This window comes from Lotus japonicus, chromosome 3 (genome assembly GCF_012489685.1).
Source record: "Lotus japonicus ecotype B-129 chromosome 3, LjGifu_v1.2".
Classification (NCBI taxonomy): domain Eukaryota; kingdom Viridiplantae; phylum Streptophyta; class Magnoliopsida; order Fabales; family Fabaceae; genus Lotus; species Lotus japonicus.
Window position 1 is genome coordinate 19,700,607 of NC_080043.1, and position 14,786 is coordinate 19,715,392.

The following is a 14,786-nucleotide window of genomic DNA, read 5'->3' on the forward strand; positions in this document are numbered from 1 at the left end:
GTTTTAGCGCGTCTTTGAGTCTTGCATGCTTTTATCGCCCTGCATGCGTTTGAGATGAAGGTGTTTAATTTGATTGGCTATTAATTGAAATATTGACATGTTTTGCAATGTTGTATGCTTGCTTATGTTGAATGTTTTCTAAGGCTTGTGCCAAATGTTTTCTTGAGGCTTCAGCCGAGTGAACTTATTGGGACGTGTGTCTCCGTTTTCTGAGAGGCTTCGGCCGTTTACTGGTTGCTGTCATTGAACTGAGTTGGTATGTAATTGAATTGATTTATGTTGGTTGATAATATGAATAACATGTGGTTATCCTGATTTCATTATTGAATTTGAGATTGTTGTTTGAGTGACTACTGAGTTGGATGAGATGTTTTGGTTTGCTTGAAGTGGCAATGTGGTGGTGATTGTCGCACATGGTTGTCCCGTCTTTTGAGGCGTTATTAAGTGGCGTCCAGTGGTTGTCGTTCCACATGGTTGTCCCGTCTTTTGAGGCGTTATTAAGTGGCATTCAGTGGTTGTCGTTCCACATGTCTGTCCCGTCTTATGAGACGTTATAAGAGGCGATGAGGAGGTGTGGTCCTATCATTGTCCCGTCTTGAGAGACGTTATTGTTCGATTGATATTGTTGATGATTGTTGATATCTGATTTGATGTTATATGTTAAATTGTTGATATATGGGTTTAGTTATGTTGCTAGTTTATTTAACATGATAGGTAATTAAATTTGAATAGCATGATTTTCTCTTTCATACATGGTAATTGCATGGAGTTAACACTTTCTATTTGCTACTTGTTGTTTGGGCGCTTAACGCTATTAGGCGATGGAGAGCCTTCCGCTGAAGCTTAGCTGTTCGAGTTGGAGATCGTGACCGTGGGCGGTCGAGTAAAGGTGGATGAAGCAGTTGCTTCTCCCTTTTTGGAGGACTATGTCTGAGTTTCTTTCTCCATCTGAAAACTCTGTTGTTTAAACCTTATCTTCGCCACTTGTCTAAGTGAGCGTACTTATTTTGGAAACCTGCTTACGATATTGTATGCCACTATTATTATATGTCGGGAACGGGTTGTTTAATAAAGTCTATGTTATGTATTCAACTATGTTCAGTTGTTTCGAAAAGGAAAAAAAAATATATCGTGTTTTCTTAGGATTACGAAATAGTCCTTAGATTTTGTTAGGTAACTGATGTGACTCCTCAGTTGAGAAACCGGGGTGTTACATCCATCATCATTGCCATCACCTTCATCAGAATCAGATGGAAAGTCTTGTCTAATTCCACTTGCATTAGCATGACTAATACTTTCAACTTCATTCAATGGAGAGAGTCGAGAGGCAGGAATGGAGGCACAGGCGCACAGCAGTAATCACTACTAGAAAAAGTATTTTCTACATCAGGGTTTTTACAACGGTTAATGAAATACCTGATGTGAAAGATAAACCGGTGGCAATATTGAAATTATTGTGAACTTTTATGAGAGTTTTCACATCAGTTGGGAATATATCCGATGTGAAAAGTAATTCGTGAAGAGTTTTTACAACGGTTGATACAATAAGCGATGTAAAAGCTAAGTGCGGTGGCAATTTTGAAATTTTGATAAAGTACTTTTCACATCAGGTATAATGTAACCGTTGGGAAAAGTCCCTTCTTTATGATTGTTTTCACATCAGTTCGGAATATATCCGATGTGAAAAGTAATTAGTAAAGAGTTTTTACAACGGTTGATACAATAAGCGATGTAAAAGCTAAGTGCGGTGGCATTTTTGAAATTTTGATGAAGTATTTTTCACATCAGTTATAATGTAACCGTTGGGAAAAGTCTCTTCTTTCTTTAATTTTCACACAAACCCGTACATGAAAACCCAAACTCATTCATTCACGAAAAAAACTAAGTTCATCTTGCTCAGCTCCTGCTTCATCTTGCTTAACTCCTGCACCCAAACCCTAAACCCTATTACTCACAAACCTTCCCTTTCTCTTCCCCTTCCCACCACGTTCTCCATCCGACACTTCACCACGACGTCGTTCTCCGCGAAGAAACCTTCACCAGAGTCTACGACCTCGCAGCCGCTCCTGCTCCTTGCTAAGCCTCGCCGCCGCTCCTGCTCGTTGCTAAGTCTCGCCGCCGCTCGTTCTCTGTGACTCGCCGCCGCTCCTGCTCTGTGAATCGGTTTGCTTACAAGGTAATTTGCTTCGACACTGTCAATTCATTCCTCCTTTTGGTTGAACATTCCGCCAAACTCCTCCCCTTCAAGTTCCATGACTTCGACCTCTCCCTCCTTCGCATCCTTCAACCACACCCTTTTTCCCTAAGATGGAAATCGATTTCCAATCTCCTCTGTTGACTTAGATATCGGTTTGAACAGTGGAAATCGGTTACCAATTGTTACTGGAATTTCAACCAAAAAACTAAGTTTTTCAATCCTGATACCTCTTACATGTCTTTCTCCAATTGACTGAGTTTTTATGTGTCTTTGTTTATTATTTCTTAAGGCTCAATTTTCAAATATGGCAATTGTGTGCAGGTGATTGTGAAGAAAGCTGACAGAACTGGTATTCCAGTAAGAATTGGTAAGAAGAAGTAAGTTGCCTACTGTCTTGCCTTTTTTCTCTGCAGAATCAAGTCTACGGCTAGCTTTGTTGTGTTTAGATTATAATCTTGCTATCTTGTATCTTTCTTTTATTTATTGCTAGTATAATAGGCTATGTCTTTATCTTGGTCTCAATGCATTGGCATAGTTAATTGGCCTCCAGCACTACAGAGCCACTACTGCTTGACTTTGTTATGATCTAGTTTGAAGATCATTTAACTGAACAAGAAATATGGTTGGCTAAATATTTAAGACCAACTAGCTAAGTAGGGATTTCGGGGAATATGACTTATGCATAGTGAATTAGTGATGGTTGTTTGGATGAGGGATTGTTCTGATTTATGTTACCTTTGAATGAAACTGATATTTTTTTGAGCATGTCTTGAACATTGAAGTGTGATATTTTTCTGGTTGGATGGAGTAAATATTTTCAATGTAAGAGAGGTGTGTGATCAGAGCTCAAGGGTAGTTGGTTTCTGGGAATTCTTTTGCATGATATATTGTATTCTGTTAGAGTATGCAATATACTTAGTCATTACAAGCTGATAATTTATGATTTGAATAGACTCTTAGTGGGTTAGTTTCTGTACTCAGGCTCTAACTAATTCTATTTCTGTTAAAGAGCTCAAGTTGTACAGGGATTTATATACCCTCATTCAAAAAACTTATAGATAGGTAGTTCCTTACTGTCCTGTATGACATTCTGAATAGTCCAAGCCATTGATTCAAATCTCATAGCATTTATAATAGAGAGAGAATCTGATTCAACAATCATGCTTATTTGTTTCTTTGAAGGTTCATGGATTGGAGCTTATTGCTTTAAAGTTTGCTGTTTTTTTTATCCAACCTAGAGAATATTAATACTACCATGAAATGATCATAACATGAGAAGGATATACAATAGTAAAATAGGCTACCAAGCATATATAGATCCAAATCCATATGAAAGGAAATAAATTAAGCATGATCTTTGTATGAAACATATACAAATTTGCTGGAATACGATATATTTATATAGTTCACACTTCACAGAACCAGCACAAAGATCATAAAAGGAAAAGATAGAGAATTAGAGAGGTGAATATGCATGAAAGTTTATTCAACTCACTGGAAGATATTGCAGGCAGCAAATCAATATAGAGATCTTTCTCCAATTTTTGGAAATGGCCAGCAACTACTAGCTAGAAACTCAAAGCTGAGAAATGAGAATGATTGATTGCATGTGGTTAACCCTTCTGTTTTGTCTTTGGTGTTTTGTTCTCTGTTTCCTACTTGGATGGGGTGTTTCCAAGCTATTTCATATTCCCTTTTAATATATCTTTATCCTTTCAAAAAAAAAAGTGTAAATCATTAGTCATTCAAGTACTGTTATCTCTTGCATTCAGTACAAAATATAGAGCAAGAGATGCCTAGCATCTGTTAACTTCTTTCTGCTGATTTTTGCTATATAAAGTTGATTGGTGTTTTGTAACGCCCCAATTTCTCAACTGAGGAGTCACATTAGTTACCTAACAAAATCTAAGGACTATTTCGTAATCCTAAGAAAACACAATATATTTTTTTTTCCTTTTCGAAACAGCTGAACATAATTGAATACATAACATAGACTTTATTCAACAACCCGTTCCCGACATAATAATAATAGTGTCTTACATCATCATGAACATGTTTCCAAAATAAGTACGCTCACTTAGACAAGTGGCGAATATAAGGTTTAAACAATAGAGTTTTCAGAAGGAAAAAGAAACTCAGACATAGACCACCAAAAGGGAGAAGCAACTGCCTCATCCACCTCTACTCGACCGCCCACGATCACGGTCTCCAACTCGAACAGCTAAGCTTCAGCGGAAGGCTATCCATCGCCTAATAGCGTTAAGCGCCCAAACAACAAATAGCAAATAGAAAGGGTTAACTCCATGCAATTACCATGTATGAAAGAGAAAATCATGTCATTCAAATTTAATTACCTATCATGGTAAACAAACTAGCAACATAACTAAACTCGTATATCAACAACTTAACATATGACCTCAAATCAGATATCAAAAACCTCAACAATATAACATCAATTCAGATATCAACAACCTCAACAATATATTATCAATTCAGATATCGACAACCTCAACAATACAACATCAAAATCAGATATCAACAATATCAATCAAACCATAACGTCTCGCAAGACGGGACAACTAGGCGAACACAATCACCTGACCGCCACTTATTCGTCACACAAGACGGGACAACCAGGCGAACACAATCACCTGACAGCCACTTATACGTCACACAAGACGGGACAACCAGGCGAACACAATCACCTGACAGCTACTTATTGCGCCACACAAGGCGGGACAATCGGGTGGACACAACCACCTCATTGCCGCTTATCGCCACACAAGGCGGAACAACCAGGTGAACACAATCACCTGACAGCCACTTATACGTCACACAAGACGGGACAACCAGGCGAACACAATCACCTGACAGCCACTTATTGCGCCACACAAGGCGGGACAATCGGGTGGACACAACCACCTCATCGCCACTTTAGAACATCTCGAAAGATGGGACAATCCCGCGGGACCACACCCACCTCATTGCCACTTTATGACGCCCCGAAAGACGGGACAATCACGTGGGACCACACCCACCTCATCGCCACTCAAGAACCAAAGCCTATATGCCAAGTCAGTCAACAACAATCCCCAAACCAATGATTAATTCGGAGTAACCACATGTTATTCCTATTATCAACGAACATAACTCAATTCAATTGCATACCAACTCAGTTCAATGACAGAAACCAGTAAACGACCGAAGCCTCTCAGAAAACGGAGACACACGTCTCAATAAATTTACTCGGCCGAAGCCTTCAGAAAACGTTTGGCATAAGCCTCATAAACAATTAACATAAGCAAGCATACAACATTGAAAGCATACCAATATTTCAATCAATTGCCAATCAAGTTTAAACAACTTCATCTCAAACGCATGCAGTGCGATAAAAGCATGCAAGACTCAAATGACGCTCTAAAACTGAGTTACCCTTACCTTCGTGAGTAGAAGTTGGGCATGGAAGTTGTGAACCTAGAACAAGGAAACACAATCATCAACACAAGCCCTAATAGAAGTAACACTATCTAATAACGCTAATCGAAACCGGAAAGAAAGCTTTTAAAGCTTCAGAGTTCACATTTGGGCACGAATTGACAACGGAACTTCGTTCGCTAAAACGAGCATAACTCGAGCTACAGAACTCGGAATGACACGAAACCAGCGCCAAAATTTCGACAATCGAAAGAGCTACGCAATGGCTCAGGTCATAGAGAATCAAAAATTATTTTTGGACACGGTACCCTAAGCAATATGTTTCGGCCACTATGTAAAATAGGGTTTCCGAACTTTTTCTTCGATCTAAATCAATTCCTAGGTATTCTTAGGCAATATCTAGGCCAGGGAAACTCTCAGAAAAATTATCGGGTCGAAAACTGTCGCAGGGGTATTTTGGTCAATATTTTTAGCTCGGAAACTCAAAATCAGAATTTCGAAAAACAAATTAGATGGGGTCGATACCAACGGCGATTATGACGACTAATCTTACTAACGCTAAGCTCAGTCGAGGGTTTTTGATTCAAAAAGCGGAACCTTTGTCAGAAATGGGTATTTTCTACAGAAATGAATTTCGGCAGCATTTCGGCGACATTCGGCAAAATGTAATCCGCTAGAAGTACTCTTGGGTACGAAGAGAATATATTTAGACACTAAAATCAACCTATTTGGACAGTTTTACAAAAAGCTCAAAACTTGAGCACAAAAAGACATAACAAAAAGCGATGGAATTTAAAGATCAGAAGAAAGAAATAACATCAGTACCTCGAGGCCTACGCGTAGCAACGAACAGAGCAACGATCAGGCAAGAACCGGAAAAAAACTCTTCCTCCTTTCTCCCTCAAACTCACCCACAACCAACAAAGAAAATGAAAAGAAAAAGAAAAGAAAGACCAGAGAACGTGGTCTGCAGAAGAAGAAGAAAGAAAATGAAGGTGTGATTTTTCTCAGTTTCTGAAGTCCTATATATAGGAAATTGAAAACGCGAGAAAATGATTATTTCGCGATTCCGATTTTTCCTACTAATTCCAACGTATTTTAGACACGATATTCTTCCCGCTGAATCTTCTAATTCTTCAAAGAAATATCAGTATGATTTTTGGTTTTCGAGGCTTGTTTTTAATGTTTACCGGCTTAAAATGCACTTTATGATTTTGACCTCGGATGCAGAAACTTCCTTCTGAAGAAAGATTTGGAACGTCGATTAGAGTGGGCGTACGCGTGTGGAATCTTCATTTGAAGCTCTGAATAGAAAAAGTCTTCATCGTCGGTTGATTCTAGGGTTTTGAAATACCAGGGTTTCGATTTCGGCAAACTTCCGATGATTGGAATCGGACGTTCGTAGATCCTAGAGTTTCGCCTCGAAACGATTGTGATATATGGAAAAAGAGAAGTTCTAACATTTCTCTGAAATTTGTTTGGAACTTTTCCCATAGTGTTCCAAGGGTGGAACTTTTTGGAAATTTTATTCCTATAGTGTTCCAAGGGTGGAACATAGTTTGATTTCCTAAGGTTCTTGTCCAAGGTTTTAAAACGGATAATAGTCGTGCTATAACTTAAATCGACTTCGATACAATCCTTTGACTTTTCCTGAACTTTCTCCTTCGTAAATTTATTTCATCCGATAAACTCTTGTTCAAGTCTTTCCTTCGCGATACATCAAGCCTAATCGTAAATGGAAATCTCTTCCACTTATTCTAAGCTTAAAAACTTGGGTCTTACATGTTTTAACTGATGCAGCCCATATGACTGGACTTATGCAGAGGCTGAGTTAAAAAGGCACCTTGGAGAAAAGATTTTTATTTATGGTAACTATGTCTTATATACTTATAGTTTCATGCCATATACTTTGTCTGAAGTATAAACAGTATGATTTCTTTAGATGCTATGCTTGATTGGGAAATGCATAAATTGTTTTACACATTTTGCAATATTAATCCTGAAAAATCATATCTTTCTGCATTAACTTGTCTGCATTACCCTGCAACCTGTTGTTGCTTCTACCCGTTTCAGAGAATTGCCTCTAGGTCCCAGAAGTCTTCCAACAAAATTGAACTAATGCAATAAAGACCAGTATATTTAAATTAGTTCTAGATGACAGAACCTTTAATTACAGTGAAGATAATGATAGTGGTTAGATTCAGTGATTAATTTTCCATTATTGTGTCACTAGATTGTCTTAGCCTGTAACATTCCTGATATTGTGTCACTGTGTTAGTTTTCCAGATATTAGTTGGCTCTTGTGCTAACCTTTTCTTCTCATTTTCATGAACCTTGCCTCTTCATTCAAGCATCTTCTTAAAGTGATTCTTAGAAGTGATTATGATGCTTTCTACATAAGAATCAATTAGATTTCTGATTCAGGAGTGATTTAATTTCACTTATTGTGGGTGGCATGACAGGATTTCTGGTGAGAACAAGCATTATGGGATACCAACCAATCCTCTGTTGTCGTCTTGCATTCTTGGAGGTTCTTCAAGTGGTTCAGCTCTAGCGGTTGCTGCTGGCCTAGTTGACTTTGCTATTGGTGAGTTTACTTGGTTACCACTTTCATGTTCCATCATTCATTTCAAAAATGCTAATCTGTCCATTTATTTATTGCCTTTCCATGTTTTTGTTATTTATCAGACGTCTCAGATTTACACCTTCCTCTTCATGAATTCGGCGAACTCTTCCAGCCACTCTAGCTCCGGCAAACTATTCCGGCCATTGCAAAACTCTTCCATCTTGCTGTAAGTTTGTTTTCACTTTAAAATATTTTATAAAATTGGCTCTGAATTCGTGATTCGTTTTTGGCTTATTTAATTTGAATGCTTGTTCATGTTCGATTTTTTACAATTAATTTTTAGGTTGTCTTTAGCTTATCATTTGAAAAATGTTGATGAGTTTGGTTCTAGGGTCACAATTCTTTAATTTAGTATGTGATAATTTGCAGGACGTAGTTATGGATCATAGTTGGATGAGAGCTAATCGATTAAGTGATGAGTTTGATAATGGAGTGGTTGAATTTCTAGAATTTGCTGAAAAGAATCTTCCGAACAATAAGGGACTTTTTCCATGTCCTTGTGTTTCTTGTGGGAACCGGGACCCAAAACTTACTAAGAATGAAATAAGGGACCATCTAGCTTGGAGAGGGATTTGTCAAACTAAACAGTCTGAATTAAAGTTTGGGCAACTTGTTTTTTACATTATAACATGGATTGCTGATCTCTGTATTTATTGCATCTGTTTATAGGGTTCAAAGTTGCTCACCTCCGCTGCTCTCCTAATTTATGGTTATGGTGTTGGTGGCTTTCCTGCTTGGGGCATTAATTTGCTGAACTGTTGCTGTTTTGCTGAATTGTTGCTGTGTTGCTGTTTAACTATTTTGTCCTAATTTCATGAGCTGTTGCTGTTTAACTACATTTAAAGAACTAGAATTGCTGAATTGTTCTAGTTCTTTTAGGCTATTATGTTTTTTTTTTTGCCGGGACCTTGGATGTTTAACTCACTTGAGAGAGTGTGTTCTCAAGATCTCTTTTTATTTTAATAAATTTTCATTAAAAAAAATATGTATATTCAGGTCAAATTCGTGTAAAAAAAAAAATGGTTGAGCATTTACATCGGTTTTTAGTCTAACCGATGTGAAAAGTATACATTTCACATCGGTTTTTTGTCTAACCGATGTGAAAAGTATACATTTGACATCGGTTGGCTGACTGAACCATCGGTTGGCTGACTGAACCGATGTGAAAAGTGTACATTTCACATCAGTTGGTTGACTTAACCGATGTGAAAGGTATAGGTTATAAACCCGATGTGAAAAGGTTAGGAGATACCACATCAACATTGTTTACATCGGATAAAAACTGATGTTAAAACTCAAAAATACCCGATGTGAAAACTAGTTTTTCTAGTAGTGAATGGAGGCACGGGTTCACGACATTAGGTTTTAATAAAATTAGGGATTTTAATTATTTTTTTAAAAAAATGTGACTCGCTGATTCGGTCATTGACTTGTGAGTCCACCGAGTCTACTAAGTTAGAGCGAGTCTGAGCCATAAACGAACCGTTTTCCACACCTAGACTCGCATCTAGACTCGCGAGTCAAACAACCATGGGCATGACGTTAGTGACATATTGGATGAGACTTGTGTGTAGACTTGTAATATTTCACTCCTGTGTATAGGAGTATTAGAAGATCTTTTTTAGGATAACTGCTCATCATTAACAAAAACAAAAATTATAATACATGCAGGGAAATTCAAACTCTCAATGTGTGAAGAATCAAAATGTATAATAAGGACTATTTTTGTTACTTCACTTCTTTCTTTTAATTTAATTATTTAAATATTTAAATGATTTACTTGTTATGACTACCATGGAATCTTTATACTGTTTGAAATGGGCCAAAGTTGGTTTAAGAATCATTAAGACACGTGCTAAACAGTGTCTATTATTTTTTTTGGAAACATGTCAGGTGCTAAACACTGGTCGTGTATGAATTTATATAGGAACATGTGATTTGACTATTTTTATATGAATTTCAGCACACATATATAGGTGCATTATTACAAGTTACAACAACAAATTTTTTGATAAAAGCATTACTAAAAAATTTTAATACTTGAAAGAAAGGTCAATTTCAATATGGTTGGATAGAGTGATGAGAAAATTGGAACGGTATGGTCGCGCCAACTGATTAAAACTTAAAAGCATGTTTAGTTAGAGGCTTAGAGCAACACCCTTACATCACTTTAAACAACTTACTAACTTTTTATTTTAACCCAAATAATTCTAAAACGAGTTATGATATATACACACCTATCACTTCTTTTTCACCTTCACTTTTATCAATTTTTCTTTTCTCTATCAATCAAATTACCTATCGCATCTTTACTTTCTCTCTCATTTCTTCCTATCTTTCTCTTCCTCCACCTCTCCACACCTTATTTTTGAAGTGTGAAGATATAATTATTCTCACATAAAATAAAATTGGTACCACAATAGCAACTCAACTCTTTGGGAGTTGCTACATTAAGCAATAACAACTCTTTGAGAGGAGTTGTAGTAAGCAACTCTCCATATGACTTGGCAATTAAAAGTTGTTCTCCAATTGTGTGAGTTGCTAACAAAGTAGTTTGTCATAGAGTAATCTAAAAAGTTTTACCGTTATTGATGATCTTAAGATTGAAAGCACAATCATTTTATTTTGAAAAGTAAGATTCCACTTTTTCAAGCACAAAATATGAAAGTAAAATTTTTGATGGTTGGAGTTGAATGTGGTTGAATGTTAAACTAAACGTACGTTGAATCGAAATAGGGTCCACAAGCATCCAGTTAACCTATTGGATCGAATATGCTATGGGTTCGGTCAAATTCGGTTTAACGTGGTCAAACTCAGTCAACTTAGCCTAACTCAAATTTGTTTGGTCAAACTCACCTATAATCTAGATTAGGGGTGTACAAGGGACGGGTTTGGACGGGTTTTGGTTAACCCTAACCCGGCCCTAAATATTGATCGGGTCAATTCTTAGACCCTAACCCGTCCCTAGACCCGAAGAAACCCGACAATATGGGGGTCCAATTTAAGACGGGTCTATGTAGGACGAGATTGGGTTGACTCGAGGGACAATAAATCTAAGACTATTTAATACTAATTATAAAATTTAAAGATAATAACATACTAAAAGGGTTACAAGTGAGAACTATTTTTTAGAAGAAAGAGCTTGAAATAATCCAATTCTTGCATAATCTATGTCATATAATCTATTGCACTTGAGAGGTTTACATTTTATTTGATCTATATGCACGTGTCACTCATTTTGTTTGATCTCTCTTCACTTGTCTCACATGTGCATTACATGATTTTCTCTTGTTAAAGCATGAAAGTGTCCATCTTTTAACCAACGTTTATTTAATTAATAAGATAGATGTTAAAAATTTTCATATCATCCACATGGTAAGATAAACTTGAGCACCATCTATCACATTTTGACCATTATAACAAATTAAAATTTTATAAAATATATATGTGGGACGGGCCAGGTGACCTGAATGTCAACCCGAAGCCAGATAACTCAATGATCAACCCTAACCCGACATCTTTTAATGACCGGGTCGGGTTGAACCCGACCCGACCCTAAAGGCTTGGGTCGGGACGGGTTGACGGGTAGGGCCGAGTCTTGTACACCCCTAATCTAGATAATGAAATCTAGAAAAAAAAATCAAAAAGTGCTATAGACATAAGTCAAACCTGTCATCAAAATTGTTGGAGTCTCACTTGGTTATATAAGTGTTGATTTTTATATGTATTTACATTATAAAAATTAGGGTTATGTATGTTTTTAGTCTCTAAAGAATCTAAATTTGTTTATGAAAGCAAAAAAAAAATCATAGCTTTTGGTAACTAGAAAAAATAATTATTTGAAACAAGAACATGAAGTCATAACACGCATGTGACTTATTTTTTGCCCTGTATGCTCACGTGGTAACCCTAGTCAGATATAAGTTGTCCAGGTAGACACTTTTTGAATCAATTTTAGTCCCACAAAATTTTACAAATCAATTTTGGACTATTTTCTTCTCATTCTCCTTCTTCCTCTTCCCTAAACCCTAACACCATCTATGTGTTGGCGCCGACCATTGCTCCACCACCTTCCAACGGCTTCTTCAACTTCCACCTCCACTTCCCCTTCTTCCCTTATATTACCCTTACCTCCCATACACCCTAAATTCTCGAACGTCTCATCCACCTCTATCTCCCCATTTTCCAAAAAACCAAGCAACACAGAACATGTGATTTTCTTTTGAATACTGGATAACTTTCGCAGGTAAAGCACACAATGTAGAGGAACCAAATTGAAAGTGAGATCGATCCCAACCTGCAAAAGAGGTGGACTTTAAGTCCGAACAAAATGAGTATTAGTTGCATCTGCCACATCTTGTAGGTAAATGAGAGGAGGCCCATGTGGAAGCCAATTGTCCTTCTTGTTATGAACACTAGAACCATAACCAATCTTCCACATCCCTCTGTTTTCCAAAATCCAACCAGATCACATAATACTTTATCAAGCATATACAGCTTGGCCTATACCCCTCCTAGTCCCTATAAGGTTTCCACGAGGAAAATACACTGCTTTAAAAATCCAACTAAGCAAAAAATGAGGGTGGTAGAATCCTGCTATTTGGCACCGACTTGCTTTTAGATTGGTGAAAAATAATTTTGATTCCTCAAGTGTTTCTTCCAACATGCTTGGATTTAGGCCAAGAAATTAGTTAAATGCTTAAATTTGGTTCCTCCATCAGTTTGAAAGGACTGATAGAGGAATCCGAATGAGATAGCAACCTGTGTGCTTTGCCCATACAATATGAATTGCAGAAATCAAGATTGGTTTTATTAGGTAATGGAGTATTACATGACTTGAGAGCCAACTTTAAAGCCTCAAGATGAGATGCCCTAGCCTAAAGTGCCACAAACTATAGAAGGATAAGGTGGCACTAGGTGGCTTAGACAAACTAATATGTTAAACACGTGAAGAAGAAGGAAAACTACTTGTGTCTGAAGCAGGCATCAAATGAGGAAAGGAATAGAGACCACCACTGCCAACTTGACCCATGAGAAGAGTTTTAGAAGTACCCTGTGATTTGACAAGACAATAACAAGAATGAAACTAAAAACAGACATGATTGTTGCGAGCAAACTGACTAACACTGATCAGATCCTTGGTAATTGAGGGAACAAGGTTATTCAGTTTTAGATTCTTATGAGAAGATGAAGTAATAAGAAAAGAATTGGAACCAACACAGTAATAGATATACATTGTCCATTCCCAATATGAATCTTACATGAACCAGAAAGTGAAGTACTGTCCAAAAGTTTGCTTGGGTCTGAAGTAACATGGTGGTTGGTTCCAGAGTCAAGATATCAAGACTAAGAAAAAGGGAATTGAGGATCTGCTCTAGTGTAGTAGGCCTGCTGGAGCTCTGGGCATGGAACCAGAAGCTGGAAATCGTGCAAATGAAGCAAGATAATCAGAACTTGGTCGTGGAGATGAAACGACAAAATCAAAACTTGGCCACAGACATGCGTTGTTGTAGGAAGACATTGGCACTGCAAGGTCGAAGTTTGACAATAACCACTGTGGAGGAAAGGGGAGTAAATAAAGAAGATGAGGGTTATAATTATCTTCTACAATAAAAAATAAAAAAAAACACATCTGTCTCTAATTTTTCGCCTGTTTCGCCCGATTAGTCGATGGAACAATTTTTGGGACTCGAGAAACTTTTTCTTTCCTCTCTTTGTTTGAAGGAACCAAATAGGAAGAGGAAGACAACTCGTTTTCAGTGTTTTTTTTCCTTCTTCACTTTGTTTTCTCTTTTTTCTTTCAAACCAAACACACTAAAAATATTTTTACCTTTCATATTTTATTATATTTACTTAATTATTTTTTGACACCCAACTCTTCTATTATTATCGGCAATCCCATAATGATAGTCGTACAATCGGTGGCCTTTGAAGAACAATGTATTGAGATAAAGGCCTTAAATAGTCTCTTCTCCCAACAAGCATAATTGGAAGATTTTGGAAAGAATTGGGGAAATGAAAGCTATAACTCAATGTTTTGGGGGAAGAAATGAGATTTGGAAAGAGAGGCTAGAGTTCTTCATATTTTGGTAGGTGATCAAATCAAAGTTTTACTACTTGAATGCGCCTATCAGCAATCCACATTATTTTTGAATTTGTAATTTGGATCTTCATTAACTAATTTCAGTAGCATAATGATCAAAAAAGAAACTAACTAGATGTAAATATCTAATTGCATTGATGCGAACAAGAAAGAAATCAAACTTCAAAAAAAAAAACAAGAAAGAAATCCAGATGGTAGATTGGCTACTTTTGTCTCTCTTTTAAGCTGAACTTCCATCCAAATGGTAATCCTTTTTCCTTAATTAATTAAAATCATTTTTACTAGAATAAAAAAATATGATTGATTAATTCAGTAGTAATGAAGTGAGAATATAGACATTGGGATACATAGCCTGTGCTCTTAGGGGTAGAACTGCCATACAGAAGTTTTTTTTTTTTTCTAAGCTCCGGAAAGGGTAAATTCCA

At 37.0% G+C, this 14,786-nt stretch overlaps 1 long non-coding RNA gene across 1 annotated transcript; it reads left to right on the forward strand.

The window, feature by feature from the left end:
* Window positions 1-2,475: 2,475 nt before the first annotated feature.
* LOC130742779 (uncharacterized) lies at window positions 2,476-8,984 on the forward strand. Its single transcript, XR_009021268.1, has 3 exons — window positions 2,476-2,574; window positions 7,433-7,500; window positions 8,928-8,984. It is a non-coding gene; the product is annotated as an uncharacterized LOC130742779 (long non-coding RNA).
* The last annotated feature ends 5,802 nt before the right edge of the window (window positions 8,985-14,786 follow it).